This window comes from Branchiostoma lanceolatum, chromosome 19 (assembly GCF_035083965.1).
Source record: "Branchiostoma lanceolatum isolate klBraLanc5 chromosome 19, klBraLanc5.hap2, whole genome shotgun sequence".
Taxonomy (NCBI): domain Eukaryota; kingdom Metazoa; phylum Chordata; class Leptocardii; order Amphioxiformes; family Branchiostomatidae; genus Branchiostoma; species Branchiostoma lanceolatum.
The window spans coordinates 13,583,379-13,600,186 of NC_089740.1; positions in this window are offsets into that span (position 1 = coordinate 13,583,379).

A 16,808-nucleotide genomic window follows, 5' to 3' on the forward strand; every position below is an offset into this window, starting at 1 on the left:
GTGTGTGTGTGTGTGTGTGTGTGTGTGTGTGTGTGTGTGTGTGTGTGTGTGTGTGTGTATGTGTGTGTGTGTGTGTGTGTGTGTGTGTGCGTGTGCGTGTGCGTGTGCGTGTGCGTGTGTGTGTGTGTGTGTGTGTGTGGATTACGATGATATTTGGTATGTGGGTAGGTGTTGGAAAGACGAAGGACCCACTCCTCTGCTTAGAGAGTATCGTGCCAGCACTTTCAGCAGGCTACAGAGAATGGGCGCGCCCCCCGGGGACGCCGGCGGGTGATGGAGTACCCTGTCCCGCCGAGGCTCCCGCACAGCCCGCCCGGACCGCCGACAATCTAATTACGACTCTCTTTATCCGGGAATCGACTACCGCGCGCTCCGGAGTCTTCGGCTCACTCCATCTTTCTCCACCCATCACAGGAGCGCCCTGATTCATGTAGAGCAGGGGTAGGGGAGGCTCTGGAAGGGGATAAGGAGTTTTTCAGGTTTTGGACAGGAAAGTCAAGAGCGGAGGGGGGAGTGAATGAGGGATTTAGAGAGGAATGGAGGAGGATGTCTACTTCATATTTCCCCAACCGTCACAGGAACGCTCTGATTCATGTAGGGCAGGGGTAGAGGAGGCTCTGGAGGGGGGTAAAGAGTTCATTAGGTTTAGGGAGGGAGAGCCTGAGAGGAATGAGTGAGTGAGTGAGTGAGTGAGTGAGTGACTATATGAATGAGAATTTAGCAAAGCACACCAGTGTGTTGGGTTCTTTAACGTGAAAAAGTTTGAAGCCTGAGGCTCCCCATCAAATGACCGGCCTCATACGTAAAGCGTCCACACGATACAGATTTCGCGATCGTAACTTCTACACACAAATCGAGGCCTCAGCACAACCCCCATGCCCGCCCTCCCGATCCCCCATCACCGGAGGATGAGGCGCGCCATCTTTCTTGTCCGTCTGTTCGCGACTTGTGAGGCTTCCCCGGAGATAACTTATGATCTAATTACTTCTGTTTTAATCCCACTGAAGACTCGAATCCGTCACTGTCCACCGTCCACAGCGCGGGCACGACTCGGGGAGTGTGAACGTTAGGCCGGGGGCAAAACTGTTGTGGTTCCGGTTTCAGTCCTGGAAAAAACTCGGGTACTCTCCAAGCAGAGGAGTGGGTCCGGCTGGTTTTTGACGTGTTTTTAGGCGTTTTTGTCGGGCTTTCCAATTTTTCATGTTTTTTTTTTTTCTTTAACAGAGAAAGAAACAACAACAACAAAACATGAGAAAGTAGAAAGCCCGACAAAAACGCCTACAACACGCCAAAAACCAACCACTCCTCTTCTTGGAGAGTAAAATTCGGGTCGGTAGGTAGATAGGGATTCTATTTCTCTTTTTTTTCATAGATTCCGGCCGAAATGATCGAATCCGTCACTGTCCACCGTCCACAGCGCGGGCACGACTCGGGGAGTGTGAACGTTAGGCCGGGTGCAAAACTGTTGTGGTTCCGGTTTCAGTCCTGGAAAAATTCGGGTACTCTCCAAGCAGAGGAGTGGGTCCGGCTGGTTTTTGACGTGTTTTAGGCGTTTTTGTCGGGCTTTCCAATTTTTCATGTTTTTTTTTCTTTAACAGAGAAAGAAACAACAACAACAAAACATGAGAAAGTAGAACGCCCGACAAAAACGCCTACAACACGTCAAAAACCAACCACTCCTCTTCTTGGAGAGTAAAATTCGGGTCGGTAGGTAGGTAGGGATTCTATCTCCTTTTTTACATAGATTCCGGCCGAAATTATCTGACAGATATATCTTAGCAATGGAATGTGACTGAAATGCCGGTATTTTAAATATCATATTATGTATATATACAAATATACGTTGCAAGGTAAACTGATAAAAGAAGTTCAATGTTTACTACACATTCTTACATTAACTGGTCATAGCCTTCGCCTGTTAAAACTTAAAGAGTGTGAAATACAGGAAGTCAAGTCTATTCTGAATTTCACCAGTCAGATGTCAGATCGAAACTTTAATGTGAGTGGCCGACAAGAAAAAAGGCTAGGGTCCGCAGGTTTATGCTACATTCTAGGCGATTGGTGCAAAATATAGCTAAAATTGTTCAAATTGTAACAATTTTTGCACCAATCGCCTAGACTACTAGGATCGGTCGGGTATAGCCAAAAACACAACATTTTTCTTAGGCCTTATCGCAGTATTAAGCCCCCTTTTTACTAGGCGGATGAGAGACTGTACATCGACCAAAATTTGATTTGTGCGGTCCCTGATTTCATAATTGGAATATGATACAAGTTGTAAAAGTATGATTTAGATGACAGCAAAACACACAAGACGTCATACAAAATGTCGTATTCTGTCCATGCATAAAATTCGCTGAGGAATCTGTCAAATCTTTTGTCGCTCAGCCGTCGCAGAGCGGTCGCAGAGTGGTCGCAGAGTGGTCGCAGCGCAGACGCAAGGGGTAGTTAAGCCCCTGTCACACGTGTGCGTATATACAAGCCCGCAGGAGTTGCGTATTAACATGTTTTTGTTTTAGTTTAAGTTTGCAGCCGGAGAAGTCATTTCTTTGGTTCGATAATTAGGCTGCACAACGGTAGGTCAAAGTGAAAAACAACTTCTTCCCCTCAAACCTTACTTAAACCAAAAAAATGTTGATGCACAACTCATACGCACTTGAATATACATGTACGCACAAGTGTGACAGGGCCCTAAGAAAGAAAGAAAGAAGGATGTATTTTTAAGTCTTGGGTGTTCTCCAAAGCTCGTTCATTTTCTCTCCTACTTGTCGTGGTCACGGTTCTGGTTCTGGTATTGACAGAATTCATTACGGGAAGAAAGAAGGGCTCTTTTTCAAAGTCTTAGAGCTCCGGAGGTTTTCTTAAGATTCGTTCGATTTCCAAGATTACTTATAGTGGAGAGTTTATCACAATAAGAAAGAAGCGATCTTTTTGCAAAGTCTTTGAGCTTCTCCAGCGATTCATTTATTTTCTTTGATACTTAAAGCTCCGGAGGATATCTACAGGTCTATGTATTTCATAAGACAAAGTTAGGGTGGGCAGAATATATAGCAGTACGAAGGAAGGGATGAATGTCAAAGTCTTGTGGGTTCTCCAAAGTAAAGTTTCGCTTGTTTTCTTAGATATACAAACCGTGTAAGGAAGACATGTTGTGTTTCAGGTTCTTTTCAGTCAGTGACGAAAGGGGGTGGATGCTATCCGAAATGTCTGAAGCTTTACAAAACGTATCCAGTTGTTTGAGTAACTTTTGTATAGGTTCTAGATCTATCCGTTCCACCCTTTTGTTAAAACAATCATTCAAACATCGTTCAGTTTTTTAAGTAACTTTTGCATTGGTTCTAGATCTATTCCTTCTACATACATGTTAGAACAGTCATTCAACCATCGCTCTTACTTTGCAGCGTCTGCATTTTGACGAATCTAACTATCGCGGCAGATCCACATCAGTAGTTACTGGTTATAACGTTATACCGGTTGTACTTCAGATTCCCTACAGTCGCTGACGAAAGGTAGTTTGTTTTTTGTGTGGATGCTATCCGAAACATCTGAAGCTTTACAAAATTTATCCAGTTGTATGAGTAACTTTTCTACTTGGTTCTAGATCTATTCTTTCCACCCTTTTGTTAAAACAATCATTCAAACATCATTTGAAACTTATCCAGTTGTTTGAGTAACTTTCGTATTAGTTCTATATCTATCCGTTCCACTTATTTGTTTCATTGAAACATCGTCCTTACTTTGCAGCTTGTGTCGCCGAATCTAATCATCGCACCAGATCAGCAGCGGGACCGGCGAGACAGCCGTCCTCTCCCCGTGTCATCTCTGTCGCCATCTTGGCAGCACAGGCGACGTCGGTCCTCCAGAAATGCGACAAATTCGGAATCAAACAAATATGCAACAGAATCGGTAATCCAATTATTGTGGGGTTTATCCCGGCATCGGCGAGGGGACGTCTCGCTGATCAGCGTTTACTTAAGTCTGGAGCATTCATCAGGAAAAAAGTTGGACAAGTCGTGGGACCAGAGTCACTTGGTATTAAAGTCACAACTCACAACTGATGATATTGTCTCTGTGTGTCTTTGCGTCTGTGATGAGGTTGGGGGTTACAGAGAAACAGAAAGAGAGAGAGAGAGAGAGAGAGGGGGAGAGAGGGAGAGAGGGAGAGGGGGGCAGAGGCGGAGAGAATGAGAGGGAGAGAGAAATAGACAGAAAGAAAGAAAGAAAGACAAAGAAAGAAAGAAAGAGACAGAGAGAGAGAGAGAGAGAGAGAGAAAGAGAGAGAGAGAGAGGAAGACTTAGAGAGAGACTCGGAGAGCCTCAGAGAAAGAGACTCGGACAGGCAGAGAGAGAAAGAGATAGAGAGAGACAGAGAGAGGGAGAGAGAGGGAAGCCTTGACAGACAAAGATGGACAGAAAGAGGGAGAAAGAGAGATAGGAAGCCTTTGCAGACAATGATAGAGACACAGAGAGAGAGGGGAGAGAGAGAGATACTAAGAGAGAGAGCGGGAGAGAGTCAGATATATAGCAACAGGCACACAGAGAAACAGAGACACTGCCCAATCTATAACATTTGTATTGAGTACCCCTACAAAGTGTGTTGACTACAGATATAACTGCCCTTAGTGGAAAGTGGATGTCTAGACCCATTAATATAAGCGACTGCCAATAAGTACGTACAGTCTGCTCATATACAAGTTAAACAGGGCTTCAAAAACACACTCGCGGCTGAAATAGCAATTTCTTACTTTAACACGATGACATTATGGTGCAGAAATTGGCACGTTTTTACAAAACACGCATTGGTTCGGGGAAAGGGATAAAGTCAATGTATTTTGATGGAATGATGTGCAGTTCGTAAGAAATTCCAGATAAAGAAACCTACTGCAGAACCATCGACAGCCCGCAGCCACCAAAGGTCCATAATCAAAGTTGTCCTTCGTTTTGCCGACACCTACCCACATACCAAATATTATACACGCACACACACACAGCCACACACACACACACACACACACACACACACACATACTCATACACACACAAAACAAAAACGCACAGGCACACACAGTCGCACAAATGCACAACCACACACACACGCGCACACAACCACACACACACGCACAACCACACACACACACACACACACACACACACACACACACACACACACACACACACACACACACACACACACACACACACACACACACACACACACACATACACACACACAAACAAACGAAAACGCACAGGCACACACAGGCACACACACACACCGGCATCTTGATGCTTTTGGGCTTGAAAACAAAATACCCCAACAGGACCTGTCTGTGCTCTGCCCTGATTCTGTCCCAGGTAATTGTGATGAGGAAAGTTCCCCAGACTTATCTCCCCTTGGGGTCGGTCCACATCCGACAAGTTCGTCTCCCGGGAGACAAAGGGCACGCGTCACGGAAAGGTCAAGTTCAAACGACTCAATTGAAGTTTCCGGAAGCTGGGAATCTTCTCCAGACATCTGCGCATGGCGGTGAAACTGCTGATGCCTGCCCTGTTGAGCTGGAGAAACTAGTGGTTTTTTTACCTCCAGAAAATGAAATGTGTCATGGAGGTTATATTTTCACTAGCGCCTGTCTGTCTCCCTGTCTGTCTGTACTGTGTGTGTGTCTGTCTGTAATCAAGATAACTCAAGAACGGCTGGATAAATTGGTTTCATATTTGGGGTGTTGGTAGGGTGTGACAAAATCTGAAAATGATTACATTTTGGGCCTCCTGGCGACGTTCCTAGATCCTGCAGCTGAACTTCCGGGTTTGATATTTTTTATCCGTCTGTTTGTTTGTCTCTCTGGTCGTTTGTGTATCCGGATCCTTAAGCCGGCATAACTTAGGAAGCTATGAATGGAGTGTGATGACATTTGGTATGTGCATTTGTCTTTTTGGGCGTCAATATAACTAACGTTAATATGGCATTGCAGTGGAACTTCATATGTTTTTTGTTTTACTCAATAACCAGAAAATTGAATTCGAATGGCCTAGGAAGCCTCCGGGAACTAATCATGGCGAAGAGCGGGAATTACTCGTCTTCGTACAGTCTCATAACCAGCGTCTCTTTCACGGCTGACCTAATGCTCGCTCCCGCCATGGATTTCTGTCATGTCTGTAATGGTGTAAAATTTCTCTGCTCCTCCCGTTTGTCTACGGCTCGTCTCCTCTCTACGGGAATCATTCGTCATCGTTACTCAGCTATCTACTTCCATTCCGCAGGAGGAGGGGAGACGTCACGAGAAATTAGCCTCTACCAGGCCTTTCTACGGGGGTAAGCTAGCCTCTACCAGGCTCCGTCCTATCGTTGAGAAAATAGTAAAAATCGGCCGAGGTACTCCGCTATACAGGATAGGTCCGCTATACAGTAAAGTTCAATTTCGATGAACGATAGGACGGAGCCTGGTAGAGGCTAGGGGAAAGCCTCCTCTCACTGGACCTGCGGCACGCTGGCGGCGTCGCTGCGTCCTAAACTAGATTTGTGTTACCCTTGACTTCATAACGGGAATATCATTCAAAACCTACAAGTATGACCAAAAAGACAACAAAACACACAAAGCTCAAAGACATTCATTTTATGTCGATGAAATTCGTTGGGTGCTTTGTCAATTCGACCGGCCGCAGCGACGCCGCCAGCGTGCCGCGGGTCCAGTGGGAGGGTGATCTTAAAATTCGTCAAAAAGGGAATAATTGTTTATGAGAGTCAGTCCACGGGTAAGGGTAACATTTCCCCCTTGGATGAAACCTACGAATGAAACCTTCTGGTGGCCAAACTTCCCTGACAAATATTCTCCCTGTAGCCGGCGCAGTTGGTCTGGTAGAGACTGAACCCTCGATCTCTATACTATCTTATCTACTTCTATTCCGCAGGAGAATACGAGACGTCATGAGGGGTAGTAGTCTGGATGCCAGGACCTGTTTCCAGGGCCTACACAGGCCAGCTCCTAGCCTGGATGCCAGACGGTTTCCAGGGCCTACACAGGCCAGCTCCTAGCCTGGATGCCAGACGGTTTCCAGGGCCTACACAGGCCAGCTCCTAGCCTGGATGCCAGACGGTTTCCAGGGCCTACACAGGCCAGCTCCTAGCCTGGATGCCAGGACCTGCTTCCAGGGCATACACAGGCCAGCTCCTAGCCTGGATGCCAGACTGTTTCCAGGGCATACACAGGCCAGTTCCTCGGCTCTTGGGCCAACATGCCCCTGGGGAAATTTTACCACAGAACTTTTTTTTCGTTTTGTTTAGCTGGCTGACAAAAAGAAAAACCTAACAAAATAGAAAGCCCGAAAAATACGCCTAAAATGGCCCAAACCAGTCGGAGCCAACCTCTGCTTGGATAATAGCCAAAAATCTACCTTGACCTTCGTCTTCTCAAGACCTTCATACATATCAGATATCATTACAATCCATCCAGATCGTCTAAGTTATGCTAACTTACTACAAAATTCCGGAAACACACACACACACACACACACACACAGCGTACAGACACAACCAAAACGACATCTCCATTTTTCATTGAGATAACAAGGAAAGCCGCCAGAGGGCCCGAGATCGACCTTGACCTTCGTCTTCCTATGACAAATTTCGTCACAATCTGAGTAGCAGTTACTCAAGCAACTGCACAGACCCACCCCTAGACCTTCCTAAGTAATGATGACCACAAATTTGCGGAATCACAAAAAGACACACACTGACACACACACCCAAAACAATACCTCCAATTTTCACGGAGGTAAAAAGCCATAGAGAGTTTTGCGCAGGAGGGTAAAAAAACCTGAAAGGAAGTGGCCCAGCCGGAACGTTCCGTTGATGAACCGGGGTCTGGCCTGCGTGGCGTCGGCTGCGAGCCCCTCTAAGCCTCGCCTGTCGTCCGGCATCCCTCTCCATCCATTTGCAGAGTCCGTAATTCAATTAAAGGGCGGCTTGAGGCGGAACCAGCCGACTTCTTGCCTCCTCGTTTAAGCGAGCGGTCAGAGCGGTCAACCGGCGGATTTCTTAAATGCATATTTCGGTTGAGACGCACGCACAGCCTTCGCTGGGGCTGTGATGACACTATCGAATTTCAGAACCTGATTCCATAGAATCTACATCAAATGTAACATTTTGGGCACTGCGAGAAGGTGTCAAATTTCAGAACAGTGTTCCATAGAACACCACGGGAGTAGGATTGCTACATATGTGAAAGGCGTTTCGTATGGATGGCCCTGAGTTTGGAATTGATGTTTGTTAAATGTTTGAAAATGAACATGATTGTTTTAGACGAGCGACGATTTTACCATGTATGTATCGGTTGTATTTTTGCCACTGTAGACTGCGGACGTATAATACTGTATACAAGAGTGTTTTCGCCTTGTATAAATAACAAGGAGATAAAAGTAGTCCCATTATGATTCCCTGGGAGCATACGAACAAGTCTGTTCTTGAAACGCTGACGTCACCCCACATTTTGCAAGCCCCCTGAATGTTACCGTGTTTTACATCTCCCATTTGAAACAACACAGTCAGGTGGGTCTTTTGTAAAATAGGAAAAGGACATTATCTCGTCTGTTAAACAAGGCGATCAGAGACTTCACCCCCTGACCCATACTGTTTTGCTATACTTTCCAAGCAGAGGTTCGATTCTGACTTGTTTTTGGCGTCTTTTTGATCGGGCTTTCAATTTTTCTTTTTGTCAGCTATACGCGCTAGCCAGCCAGCCAGCCAGCCAGCCAGCCAAACTGACTAAAACTAAACCTGTATGACAAAATAGAGGGGGGGGGGGGGGGGACTTTGCCAAACCTGACAAAATAGAAAGTCCGACACAAACGCCTAATTAAAACAAAAACGTCAAAAGCCGGAATCGCACCTCTGCTTGGAGAGTAGCTTTGTGACCCTCCCAGTCTCAATCTAGCCTCCACCAGGCCTTCCTACGGGCATGTGGATAATAGAATTCGTCAAAAAAGGAATAATTGGCCAGTAGAGTCAGTCCACGGTGAGGGTCAATATTTCGCCCGTGGCGCGCTTGCAAATGAAACCCTCTGGTGGCCAAACTTCCCTGGCAAATAAGCTAAATACGTAAGCTGTAGGGAGAATATAGCCCCCCTCTCACTGGACCCGCGGCACGCTAAACTGGATTTGTGTTACCCTTGACTTTATAATGGAAATATCATTCAAAACGTACAAGTATGACCAAAAAAGACAACAAAACACAAATCTCAAAAAGATTCGTTTTTTTGTCGATGAAATTCGTTGAGTGCTTTGTCAATTCGACCGGCCGCAGCGATGCCGCCAGCGTGCCGCGGGTCCAGTGGCGTAGCTAGTCTGACAGAGAGACTAGTCTCACTCGGTTTTCCGAACAATCTTCCGTAGTGCCAGTGATCGATAACAGGACAGGAAGAGCGCCCGAGATGCGAGGATAAGGAAAATACTGTCTTCAGCAGATAAAGATGTCGCCGGGCTGTTTATCGGGTCATCAGCAGCTTCTAGATCTACTGACACAGTGACCGGCGGACAGAACCGGTCGTTCAAGCTTATCTGCTATATATGTAGTCTGATTCGTTCAGACCCCGTTGTAGTGCCAATTGGCACAAAAGACAGCAAGTTTCCTTGCTGTTTCAGAAGCAGGGAGGGGTTACCAGTCCTTCCCCTTTAACGTGCTCAAAGCACATTCTCCAACACGAGACCCCCATTTTAGGTCCCTACCGAAAGACGGGTGCAGCCCCAACCGAGATGTCCGGCCCAGGATTGAACCGGGGTCTCACAGTAAGCAACTAATTGGAACCGGGAGCTCAATTGTGAGACTTGCTGCTACCATTTGAGCCATATAGGGACATCCCTGCTATAGTCTGACATGGTATCCATTCCTAGGCCCTAGTTTCTCTCCGTTTCTTTACGTTCTGTGGGTACTGGGGCTTTTACTGATGTTCAATGCCATAAGAACTGCCAAGAAAGTCGTATAAAACACTGAACCAACCTTATGTAACTGCTTGGAAATTAGCTATAAAACGTCGGCCACTAGACGTACATGAAGCCTGGGAAGGGCATCCTGGCTGGAGCTGCATTCGTCTTTCGGAAGGGACATGAAATGGGGGTCTCGTGATCGAGGAAGTGCGTAGAGCACGTTTAAAGGGACTTCAACAGCCTCATTACTCAGATGGGTACCTACTGGCTGTACTCCAGATGAAGGAATAAAAGATTGATGAATGAATGACGCTTCAATAACACATCCCTACCTCTGCTCGAAGCCAACCCCACTCGTGTAGAACGGTGCGTCCCCTACCCTAGGTGGCGGCCGTGGCCACCCCACCCCCCGTGTAGAACGGTGCGTCCCCTACCCTGGGTCGCGGCCGTGTCGGGGGCGTTTTTGTGTGATTTGATTAGATATAATTGGGTCAGCGGGCTCCCAGCGAAACGCGAGCCTGGCTGGCTCTCCCCTAAACTCTGGGCTTGTCCTGTGTGAAAAGACACACCGCAGCAGAGGTTGGCGTTATCCAAGTGATATCTATATGCGTAACATTGATAACGTCCCAATTGACCGATACTGTTTATTCTACCACAATCTAATATATACATATGCAGACATGTTCGCGGTGGCTTTATGTTCGCCGTTTTCGTGGCGACCGTTTCACCGCGAACTTAAAACCACCGCGAACACTCCATTTTCCCATTAGCGCGAAATAAAAACCAGGCCAACTCGAATTTACAGCACTGTAGAAAAAATTAAACATTGCTTTGAAATAAGACCCTTCCTTACAATAACCAATGTTTATGATAAGAAAACAAATCGGGTTGAAGCAAGTCGGTAACCTTCTTGAAAGAACGTTTTTTTCCACTCCCATATCAAACGCTCAGCCTGACAAAATCGCGCTCCTAGCGGCCGGCCCCTGTATCCGCCTCCCCTAGGGCTGGGGGTCATTAACCTCCACCCGAGAGCTTGTGTTAACACAGGCTAATCAACCGCTAGACTCCTTTAGGTTGAAAAGTACTAGAAATTGGTCGAATATGGTATAGAATTTGCACGGAGAGTTAGCCGGTCATATATAATATTTGCAACCCGCGGTGTGGGTAGATACTTCGTGTATCTTCCCATGTACAACATATCAAGCCTACCTGGGGGTAGAATGTGAATAGGTTACAAATGGTAACTCTATAGTAGGTAAGCTCCTCTGGCATACTGTAAAAGCAGAAATGTTCGCGGGGATTTAAATTCGCGGGGAGAAAATGGAGTGTTCGTGGTGGTTTTGAGTTCGCGTTTGAAACAACAGTAGTAGCGCAATGGAACGTCTTTTCGCGGTGGTTTTAAGATCGCGGTAAAGACTTCACCGCAAAAACCGCGAACATAAAAACACCGCTTTACAGTATTAGTCAGTCCTTTTGACCAATTTCTACTATTTTTCAGCGACCCATGGAGTCCGAGAGAGACTTTGCAGGCTCCGCTGTCAATTTATTCACCCTATTTAGCCAATATCTCCTATTTTCGCAACCACTAAAGGAATTCAGTAGAAATACTAAATTCAGTAGAAACGACAAAAATGCGCCCGTCGCATGCCGCGATAGATCCTCTCCCTAAACCCGACATTTTCCAGTGATTGACCGTTAACGAGAAGCCCTGCGTCCCAAATGAACTTGAATGTTAGTTCAATCATCCGTAATTCGGTAATGCCGGTGGCGTGCCGGCTCTGAAGCCGTGAGCGTCTTACCCGGACCCGCCCTAACCGTTACAAGCCATTCCTCTCATTTCCACTTTAGTAGTAGAGGCTGCATGCGACCTTGAATGAGTGAATGAGTGAATGAGTGAGTGAGTGAGTGAGTGATTGAATGAGTGAATGAGTGAATGAGTGAGTGAGTGATTGAATGAGTGAATGAGTGAATGAGTGAATGAGTGAATGAGTGAATGAGTGAATGAGTGAGTGAGTGATTGAATGAGTGAATGAGTGAGTGAATGAGTGAAATGCATGCATGCATGCATGAATGAATGAATGAAATGCATGAATGAATGACGGACATAAAGAAAACGGAACGACAAAAACGCCTAAAAACACGCCGAAAACTAATCTCCAAGCAGATCTTTCGGTGGCACCGAGCGCGAGTAAAACTCCTTTTGCCAGTTGGGTACGGTCTTTGCCACCGTACCGAAAGATCTGCTTAGAGATTAGTAAAAAAAACAGCCGCAGCCGAAACTCTGCAACCGCTGAACGACCAAAATGTTTACAGATCGCTCAACGAATTTCATAGAACGAATTGTATCACGCGTTGTGTATTTTGTTGTCTTTTAAATCATATTTAGATTTGCATCTATTGCATAATATTTTAATTATGAAATCAAGGGAAAAACAAATTCAAGTTTGGTCGCTGCACAGTGGCTCAGCGATCGCCGTACAGCGCCGAAAAGGAGACCTCACACACCCAACTTCTCGGTTCAACCAACTCTTAAAGAAACATTGTTCCTTCTTGACTCTGGCATTAAGAAAGTTAATACAGTCTGCGGTAGGTAAGATTTCTTTCATGCACGGGAGAATCTGTCAGTGGGCGTTCGTTCTCTGCAGGATTCAAAGCGAGATCGGAGAAACATATGCAACGACATTCACTGATGTCTAACTACAAAGCTCAACCCACGTTTTTCGTTTTCGTTTCAAGGCATCGATATCCTCACTTGAGGTGAAGCACGAGGCTTTTTCAAGCAGCTAATGGTAGTGCAATGCGGCTTCGCCACGGCTCGCGTTTTTGGCCAAGCACACTGCGTCACCCCTACTCTTCTCGATAAGTGTGTTCGGTTCTTTTACGTCACCCACGCAAACCTGAATTCGAAATGACAGTGAATTGAACTGAAGAGCGGTCCAAACCGGAAACTATAGTTCTACGTGGCAGAACTTGAACTCTTCTCTAACTCCCGTCTATCGTACATTTGTCCCATTTTCTTGGCTTGGCATGGCGACATAACGAAAACAGGACAAAATACAAAACCCGACGAAAACGCCTAAAAACGTCAAAAACCGCATACAGAGCCGAACCTCTGCTGAGTAGTTTCGGTCCCGTGAACAGCCCGGCCGGGCCCCGGTTTGGAAATGTGACCCTAGCATGAGAAGGTACAATTGACAGGTATGTATCTAAGCTTTGCCAGGAATGTTGACTCTAATTGTGAGTAATATAGCTATAGCATGCCGAAGATTGGAGCGTCTTTTCCTATTTCTCGGAAGGCGCCGCGTGCCGTCTTGAGTAAAAACAGAAGAGCGTCTCGAAAACAGGATCCTGAATAGCTGGACACAGAAAACTGGCGTCTCAGAAACAGAACAAATACTGATGCCGTTCCCCGCAGAGACTTGTGTATACCTTTCGGACGGAAGGAATTCTGGTTACGAAGAGCAGTCACGAAGATGTGAATAGGTTTAGTAATGTAATGTATGTAAATAATAACTATGACTCAAGGACGATTAGTGAAGTATGTATCATGTACTGTCACTGATCCTTCCAATAAATAAACAAACAAATAAATAAATAAATAAACAAAGCGGGCATCTCACTTTACTGCGCTAAATCGTACTAGGAAATTGCGCCAACTTTGCGAATGTTTCACTAATTTTCCCTTGTGGTCACACTGACTGATCTTTAGATAAATTCCAACATAGCTAGTTTTCGTAGCATCTACCAGGCTCCGCGCGATCGCTGGGAAAATAATAGAAATCGGCCAAATAGAATGAATAGCCAGGGGTAGTCCGCTATACAGTGAAGCTCAATTGGCTAAGTTTTCGGACCAGCCTAACACGTTACATCGCCTAGCATTGCTAGTTACAGGACTAGGAAGACTAGCATCATATCGGCTTGCCGCGTTGGCTTTGAATGCCCGTGTAGAAATGATTAACTTTGTACAAACTCCATCATTGCTAGTTTTCGTCCAACCTAGCACGTTACAATTCCTAGCATTCCGTACAGTAACATGGCTAGCTCTAGCAAGGGTAACAGTATCATTACTACAGTTTGGCTCGTGGTTCCTGAATGCCCTGCGGTGCAGGAAAGGTTGACTGTGGGAGTGTCAAGAATCGCTACTCTAATTTTCGTCCAACCTAGCACGTTACATCGCCTAGCATAGCTAGTTCAGCGCGTGATCTAACAATACAAGGTTCCCTTGATTAGGAAGACTAGCATCATATCGGCTTGCCGCGTTGGCTTTGAATGCCCGTGTACAAAAGGTTGGCTTTGAACAAGCATTACCATCATTAGTTTTCGGCCAAACCTAGCAACGTTATAAATCCTAGCATTTCGCATAGCATGGCTAGTTCTAACAAAAGTTGCATGACTACAGGTTGAGTTGTGGGCTCTGAATTCCCTGCGGTACAGGAAATTGTGACTGCGAGAGCCCCTTTCAACAAAGCCCAAACATCGCTAGCTTTCGGTCAAACCTAGCACGCTACAATTCCTAGCATTTCGCTTAGCATGGCTAGTTCCAGCAAGAGTAGTGCTACTACAGTTTGACTTGTGGGCCTGCGTTGCAGGGAAGGTTGACTGTGTGAGCCCCTTTGATATACAATAAACTCAACATCGCTAGTTTTCGGACCAACCTAGCACGTTACAATCCCCAGCATCGCTCATTATAGTAAGAGTAGCATTACTACTGTTTGACACGTGGACTTTGAATGCCCTGCGGTGCAGGAAAGGTTGACTCCGGAAACCCCTTTATACAAACCCCAAACATCGCTAGCTTTCGGTTAAACCTAGCATTTCACCTAGCATTGCTAGTTCTAGCAAGGGTGAGAGTAGTGCTACTACAATTAGACTTGTCGGATGTGAATGCCCTGATCTAACAATACAAGGTTCCATTGACTTGTGAATGCCCTGCGGTGAAGGAGACGTTACCTGCGGGAGCCCCTTTAATTACAAACGTCCACCACCGCTAGTATTCAGACCAACCTAGCATGTTACATCTCCTAGGACCTAGCATTTCGCCTAGCATTGCTAGTTCTAGCAAGAACAACTACTGTTTGACATGTGGGCTGTGATTGTGAATGCCCTGAGGTACAAGAAAGGTTAGCTGCGGGAGCCCCTTTAAACAAACCCCAAACATCGCTAGCTTTCGGTCAAACCTAGCACGTTACATCGCCTAGCATAGCTAGTTCAGCGCGTGATCTAACAATACAAGGTTCCCTTGACTTGTGAATGCCCTGCGGCGCAGTAAAGGTTGACTGTGGAAGCCCCTTTAAACAAACCCCAAACATCGTTAGTTGTTGGTTAAACCTATAGCTAGCATTTCGCCTAGCATTGCTAGTTCTAGCAAGGGTAAGAGTAGAGTTACTACAGTTTGACATGCGGGCTGTGAATGCCCTGCGGTGCAGGAAAGGTTAGCTGCGGGAGCCCCTTAAACAAACCCTAAACATCGCAGAGCCAAGTTCAAACCCTTCAGACTGTTGTGGGATCACCGCTTTTCCGGTGTCGGATTTCCTTTGGAGGAGTGGGCGAGTCCATTACTTGCAAAATGGAGGGGTGAAGAGAGATCTTTATAAACGCTTTGTAAAATACGTTTTAATGATTTTTTAAGTATTTTTGTGTACCTTTCTCGACACTTTTTTCTTCCAAGTCATCAGCATTTGCTCGCGAAAAATGTCTTTTCTATAGTCATATCTATCTACGGAATACATTTTGGACAAGTTTGACAGACGTTTCTATCGGAGCATTAACATTCCGAGGTGAATTACACGGTTTGTTCTCTCGCGCGTGTGGATACAAATCGTTCTTTAGACGACAAGCCGACGGAATGTCAAGATAAACAAGAAAAACTCCCCCTTCTCACTCCTCTAATTTTCAGAAGTGCACATTATTAGCGCCGCAACGCACGGATTTGTAGATAGACACCTTTCAGCGCTTCTTAAAGTTAGTGGATTAAAAGTTAACTCCCAGCAGATACAAGGAAGGAAGATCGCAACTTTGTCATAACGTCCTTTCGTTGTAGTGTTCCAAACACCGGTTATATATAAGAACTGCCAAGAACAATGGAGGACAGGGAGGACTGGAGGAGGAGGGTGATGTTCATCCGTGATACTCTCCCGACAAGATGATGATGATATTTAAAAAGATACTAAAAATTGTTGGAATTTTAAAACCTAATAGTTGATGCCAATTAAAGATCCTATTCCTCTCAATATCCTAGAATCGTTATCCCTATTATTATTAGTTTAGTAAGAGATATTCAAAGTTTGTCCAAATGCCCAGTGCCTTTTCAAATATCGACCACTGATATACTGTATATATATCATTGACTTGTGCCAATATCTCATTATCATCAAATTCAAAACAAGAAAACTTGTAGTTTCCCCCCCTTCCAAATACTAGTACTTGAGTAAAGCATCAATGTAAACAGACCTTTTTCTGGTCCCATCTCGGAAAGCTTTCAGCCCTCTATTGTAGATTTCAACCCGACGATTATCAAAGCAAATTTAGACCGTCAGTCCAACACCATGACCTAACCGCACCAGTATGCGATCACATTTGGGTAACCAGGCCGACCAGACTAACACGCACGTGACCTTTGACATTTGGCGCGAAAGGGGGGGAGGACCGCAAATCTGTGTTGACGCATGTAAGGCATGATTATAATCCTGTTTTGGCTTTTAGCATAGTTGAGCGGAGCAAGCCGGGTTAGCGGTTACCATAAGACGCAGATTTGGTCATCACTTGTCAATTATACATGACAAGTTCAAGGTAGATTTCTCAGGGACAGTACATTGTTGACCAGGAAGGGTGGGGAATGAACCAAGTAATTTGAATTGAGCAAATATCAATATTTGCTTTCAACATCATA